The sequence below is a fragment of the Theropithecus gelada genome, chromosome 7a (assembly GCF_003255815.1).
Source record: "Theropithecus gelada isolate Dixy chromosome 7a, Tgel_1.0, whole genome shotgun sequence".
In the NCBI taxonomy this organism is placed as follows: Eukaryota; Metazoa; Chordata; class Mammalia; order Primates; family Cercopithecidae; genus Theropithecus; species Theropithecus gelada.
The window spans coordinates 24,319,862-24,326,394 of record NC_037674.1 but is presented as its reverse complement, the minus strand read 5'-3'; the positions used below and the strand labels follow the sequence as shown (position 1 = coordinate 24,326,394).

Sequence of the window (6,533 nt, the reverse complement as noted above, 5' to 3'; positions counted from 1 at the left end):
ATAATGAAAAGAACTCAGAAGTATACAGAACAAAACTTGAAAGTATTCATTTATTACATCATCGCACTCTCTGTATTTGTGTAAGTAGCCTCAAATCCATTTGGAACAATATTAGGAATAATCAAAAATTTTAAAACAAATAAAAGATATCTTTATCTGAAAAACAAATAAATAGGTACCTTTGTTTGAAAGCTTACTACCATGCTAGGAATGTTCACGTATGCTTTCTCTTTTGATTGTCACAGCAACTCTATAAAGCAGATTTCATATGCCTGTTTCACAAACTAACGCAATTGAATGAGGTTAAGTTAGTTGTCCAAAGTCATAGTAAGTGGTAAAGTCAGAACAAAACTCAGATCAAGAGTTCAAAGTTTGTGTGTTCAATAGCAAAGTCATGGAATCAACCTAAATGCCCATCAATGGTGGACTGGATGGAGAAAATGTGGTATATATACACTATGAAATACTACACAGCCATAAAAAAGAACGAGATCATGTCCTTTGCAGCAACACGGACAAAGCTGAAGGCCATAAATTCTAAAAGAACCAACGCAGGAACAGAAAACCAAATACTGCATGTTCTCACTTATAAGTGGGAGCTAAACATTGAGTACACATGGCCATAAAGAAGGAAACAAAAGACACCAGGGCCTGTGTGAGCGTGGAGGGTGGGAAGGGGAAGAGAATTTTTAAAAAAACTATCTATTGGGTACTATGCTTTTTACCAAGGTGATGAAATAATCAGTACAGCAAACCCCGTGACAAGCAATTTCCCTATATAACAAACCTGCACATGTACTCCTGAACCTAAAAGAAAAGTTGAAAAAAAAGGTTTGTGTGTTTGATTTAGTTGTTTGTTGTTGCTGTTTTAACTATCTTGACCCTCTACAACAAAGAGTAGGATTAGGAAATTGATGTACAACTGGGTTGTGTGGATGTGCGTGTGTTGCGGGGCAGCTGTTGTGAATTGCTTTTCATCACAGCTACTCCTCTGTCTGGTGCAAGCCGTTGGAATTATTTAGGCAATTCAGCCAAGAGCCAGGTTTTGTTTTCCCTTAAGTGGCAATAGAGACCTGACCCCGGCCAGCCGATCTTGTGTCAACTCCAGGAGAAAACTTGGCCAAGGCCAAGTGTAAGGACCGTAGCCTGTCACCTTCCACCACTGATCAGTGGGTCGCTGCTATCTGCTAGAATACAGGGCGGCCTCTCTCTCTGGGGGAAGAGGCAGTAGCCGAGTCTGGACAGCAGATAGTTGGTGGGAAAAAACTTGTCCACCTCCCACCCGCTACTTCTCCCCAACCAGGGCAAGTTCACATTGCTATACAACACGTGTGCACAGGCGCCTTCCGGACCGCTGGCTCCAGTAATCTGTACTGGCGTCCCCCTCCTCGTAGGTCCTGGCCAGAGGACACAACTTTCGACAAAACACTGACCGCTGTCCCAGCTAGCAGGCAAGCCCATTTCTATTTTCATCTGAATTCCCAGCATCTTGGGGAAAGAACTTGGCCCTTCCTATCAAACAGACCCATGACGAGGGAGGAGAGCCTGCAGGCTCCTTCTTTAGCCTTCTTTGACTTGGACTCCGAAGACAAAGGTGAACTTGAGTGCTGCGGAGACACAGCTTCCCTTTATGCTCCCACCAGGCCCCCGGGCCGCCTAGTATCCAGCACTGAGGCCCTATTGTCCCGACGGAGCACCCGGGGCCTGACTGCCCACACTGTGAAAGCGCAGTTCCAGCCCCCTCTCCTCTCCCCCTGAGTCGCTGTGCCTGGAGAAGGGCTTTGGAGTTTCAGGGAATGCACACTGGCCCTTTTCTTCTCGGGGCGCCCGCAGCTTTGATGCTGCGCGCCTGGCAGCCGGGTGAAAGCGCGGACCAGAGGCTCTTCCCGCCGCCAGCTGGGGCTTCTCTAGAGGGGCACAGCCCGCGGCGGCCGCGGACCCGGCGGCCTGCAGCTCCCTCCGCCGCACCGAGGGGGCGCTGCGCCTGCCCGCGGGGAGCCCACGCAGCAGGAGCTCATCCGGGAAACTCATCCCTGGCCCGCCTTTCAGACGGAAAACAGGCAGCCGCGAGCCCGGCAATGCTACCTCTGGGAGCTGATTCTGAGATAATTAGATTGGGATCTGTGAGAGGATATGTCAAGAAAAACTTCTTCAGCCAAATCTTTCTATGAAAAATTGCAATCATGCTAAAAAGTTGGAAGAATGTTACAACAGACACCTATATACCCGCTATCTGGCGTCTGCAATTAGCATTTTGTATGGAAGGATTTAGCAACAGTGGCTATCACTGTCCTATTGTATGTGTGTGTAGGAATCTAAATCCCCCCTCTCCGATTTGTTAAATTATGCCACATTTGCACAATGGTACTATATAGCCGTTTTAAAGTAACATCGTGTATTCAGTGATATGGAGATTTTTTTAAGTTAAAAAAAAGCAGGTAGAAAACCGTATGCACAATATTATGTTATTTTTGTTTGAAAAAGCAATTATTTATAGGAGAAAAAGCAGCCTGAGGTGGTTTTTGTCTCTAAAATATGAATAAGGATTGTGGCTAAATTAGGATATGGATGAATTTAGTTTTCATAACTGACTTATGGAGTACTTCTATGCAAAATGAAAAAAAGAAATTTAAAACATGTGATCAACTCAAGAAGCTGACCAGGCTCCCTGGGATTATTTCAGCACTATTTATCATGATAGAAGTCCTGGGCTCTCCCAGCCCACATACAAACACTACTGTGTTGCCCCTTTTGGCCATTTCCAGCTCCACCAGCCCCACACAGGTTCCCAAATTTGCACTAGATCCTCACTTCTCTTATCCTGCTTTCCTGCAGCAAACCACATTCCTCCTTCTCATCACTTACTCTTAAGCCAGAGAGGTTCCTTAGTCTCTATAAAGACAGAATCCTACCATGCTATTCACTTTTCCCACTAAAAGCAAAAGTCTTGTAAGATAAAATTCCTCTTCTTAAAAAGAAGTCTGGGGCTTAACCCAGAGGCAGACCCTGACGTGTCTCTCTGTGAGAGGCCTGTCCCAGTTAGATTCCCAGGAAAAAGCATTTTTTTTGGTGTGGGTTCTTCAGGAATCTTTAGGACCAGCTGGATGATATTTTCATCACTACACAAGCAATGGCACTTTGGGAGACTACAGTAATAATAGCTCACTTTGTACATGTATTTTCAGTTCACAAAGGAAATCCACAGACTCCCTTACAGTGATTCCCAGAGCATATCCAAAATCATTTGGAGATAGACATAGGGTTGCTAACTTATGTTTTGCCACATAGAGCCATTTAAATACTACCTAGTATACTACCTAGTATCCTAGATACTACCTGGTATACTACCTCGTGTCCTAGATACTACCTGGTATCCTAGATACTACCTGGTATACTACCTAGTATCCTAGATACTACCTAGTATACTACCTAGTATCCTAGATACTACCTAGTATCCATGTTTGCCGTTACTTCATAACAGAAAAGACATTTTACCACACACAGAAAATAGGAAGGACAATCTCAAAACTTTTTTTAAAAAGCAGTATTTAAATATAACTTCACTATAAGGTCCTCCTTTTCCCCCATGTATTTTACGAATATTATCATTTCTATATAAACTGGAGAAAACATTTTTACAGACAATCAGTGGTTTGGGAACAGTGCTCCATTGTTTTTGATACTTAGAGTTACGCACTTGCAGGTGAGGAAGCCAAAGTTTACAGACCATCGGCTGATGGAATGGTTAGAATCAAATTCAAGTCTGTCTGCTCCCAGCGGCTTTTTCTTATTCCAGATTGCTTCTGTCTAACCATGTTGCCAGTGTGATTCTACCAAGAGAAAACCTAACTAAAAAGCAAATGAAAGTCTTGGCTATGCTTGGATCACCAGACTACACCTAGTGGGTCAAATTTTATTTTTGATTGAAAAATCACTGAGCTCATCAGATGGAATTAGCCTTTCAGGAAAGTTCCTCTCTAAGTTCATTATTTACTTAATCAACAAAGTCATTCATATAGGTGGTTTCTAGGGGAGAATTATATGTTAGAATTCTAATATTTCTACTTGTATGTATCTATCCATATACATCTATTGACTGGTGCCTGAAATTCCTTCATTTTGGTCTCCTTTAGTGATAGGTTTTTAAAAATCACTAAAAATTTAAGAATAAGGCAAAAAGGTAGACAGCATGTCCTTTCAATGTAATACTGAAGCATTGTTTAACAAGCTCAATTTTTTTTTTAACTTTTATATTCTGGGGTGCATGTGCGGGCTTGTTATAAGGGTATATTGCATGATGCCAAGGTTTGGGGTACTAATGATCCCATCACCTAGGTACTGAGCATAGTACCCTATAGGTTTTTTTTTTCTTTTTTTTTTTTTTTGGCAGAGCTAACTGAGGTTTTATTTTGGGGGGAAAAATGGAATTGTAACTGGAGGCATGGGCAAGGCAGGTCCCCGGGGCGGTAAACTTCCCCACGGGTGGGCTGAGGGCCAGGGCTGAACCTCAGGTGGGCCTCCTGTTCCCTGTGCTCCCCTGCATAACGACCTCCCTCCCAGGCTCTGAGGCAGCGGCAGGAGGGGTAGGCTGGGCAGGGCTGCTGTGGCCATTCACTTGGGCAGGACATTAGAGGACTCGGACCCCAGCTTCCCATCGCGGGTCTTGATCGTCTTCACAACCACGGCCCTGAGGGAGCTGGTGCAGCTGAAAGAGCTGGAGGCCCGGCCAGAGCCAAAGCTGGAGCCCCAGGCCTTAGCTGAGGTCAAGGCTTGTGACGCACTGGTAGCGGAGCTCAGCGCACCTGCATAGCCACGGATGGTCTTCTTATGGATACTCGTATTCTGCATCCCAAACTCCAGCCGGCTCTCCTCGCGCTCCAGTAGCTTCCTGTAGGTGGCGATCTCGATGTCCAGGACCAGCTTGCCGTTCATCAGCTCCTGGTACTCAGGCAGCTGCCGCGCCATGTGCCCTGTCGTGCTTGGCCCACTGCTGGGCGGCCTCCAGCTCGGACAGCTTGGCGTTGGCGTCCTTAACCGCCAGCTCCCCGCGCTGCTCAGTATCTGCGATGGCGGACTCCAGGGAAGCCCTCTGCTCTGGCCCTTGAGGCAGGCCCTCAGTCTCAGCCTGGAGCCGGCTGATGTTTCGGTTCATCTCAAAGATCTTCGTCTTTGTGCGACGCCGGTCATCCCAGTGCTTCCCAGCCAGTGTCTGCAGCTCCTCATACTTGATCTGGTACATAATCTCAGCCTCGGCCCGGCTGCAGTTGGCGATCTCCTCGTACTGCGCCTTGACCTCCGCGATGATGCCGTCCATGTCCAGGGAGCCGCTGTTGTCCGTGGACAGCACCACAGATGTATCCAAGATCTGGGACTGTAGCTCTGGGATCTCCTCTTCATACAGCTGCCTGAGGAAGCTGATCTCGTCAGTCAGCCCTTCCAGATGAAACTCCAGCTCTCCCTTGTTCATGTAAGCTTCATCCACAGCCTTCTTGACCAGGACAAATTCATCCTCCATCTCTGTAAGCTTATTGATCTCATCCTCGTACTTTTTCTTGAAGTCCTCCAGAGCCCCTGCATGTTGCCAAGCTCCGCCTCCAGTTTCAGCTTCTCCTGGCCCCGGGTCTCCAGCAGCCACAGAAGGTTGTTGATGTAGCTCTCCAACACGTTGTCCGAGAACAAGTTGCTCCAAACCGTCTTCTGCTGCTGCAGGAAGCTCCACTTGGTCTCTGGCATCTTGTTCTGCTGCTCCAGGAACCGTACCTTGTCAACGAAGGAGGCAAACATGTTGAGGGTCTTGATCTGCTCTTTCTCCTGGGTGTCCGTGGCTTGCATGTTGGGGTCCAATTCCAGGTTAAGGGGGCTCAGCAGGTTCTGGTTGACTGTGATGGCTGTGATGCCTCCCATACGCTGGCCCCTCATAGCCTCCACACAGACCCATGCTGGTGCCCAGGACATCTCGGAAGCTGCTGCTGCTCACTTGGGAGAAGCTCAACAAGCCTAGTCAATAATTTTTTTTAACTTTTATATTCAAGGGATACATGTGCAGGGTTGTTATAAGGGTATATTGCATGATGCTAAGGTTTGGGGTACTAATGATCCCGTTAGGAGGCCTGGGGCCCAGAGGTGGACACCTTGTAGGACTTCTGGGTCACCCTGATGGACATGGTGGAGGCAGGAGTGGAGGCAGGCAGGCTGAACCAGGCAGAGATTCGAGAACGAACGGAGAAGCTACTTCTAGGACCCATAGTTAGTTTTTCAACCCTTGCCTCACTCCTGGCGTCTCCCCCAATAGTCTCCAGTATCTATTTTTGCCATATTTATGTCCATGAGCACCCAATATTTAGCTACCACTTTAAGTGAGAACATGCAGTATTTGGTTTTCAGTTCCTGTATCAATTCACTTAGAAAAATGACCTCCAACTTCATCCATGTCAATGCAAAGGACACGATTTTGTCTTTTTTGATGGCAGCATAATATTCCATGGTATATTTGTATGACATTTTCTTTATCTAACCCACCATTGATGGACACC

At 46.5% G+C, this 6,533-nt stretch overlaps 1 pseudogene; it reads right to left on the bottom strand.

Moving 5' to 3' along the window:
* Positions 1 to 4,611: 4,611 nt before the first annotated feature.
* Positions 4,612 to 6,164, bottom strand: LOC112627957 (annotated as a pseudogene).
* Between the last annotated feature and the right edge of the window lie 369 nt (positions 6,165 to 6,533).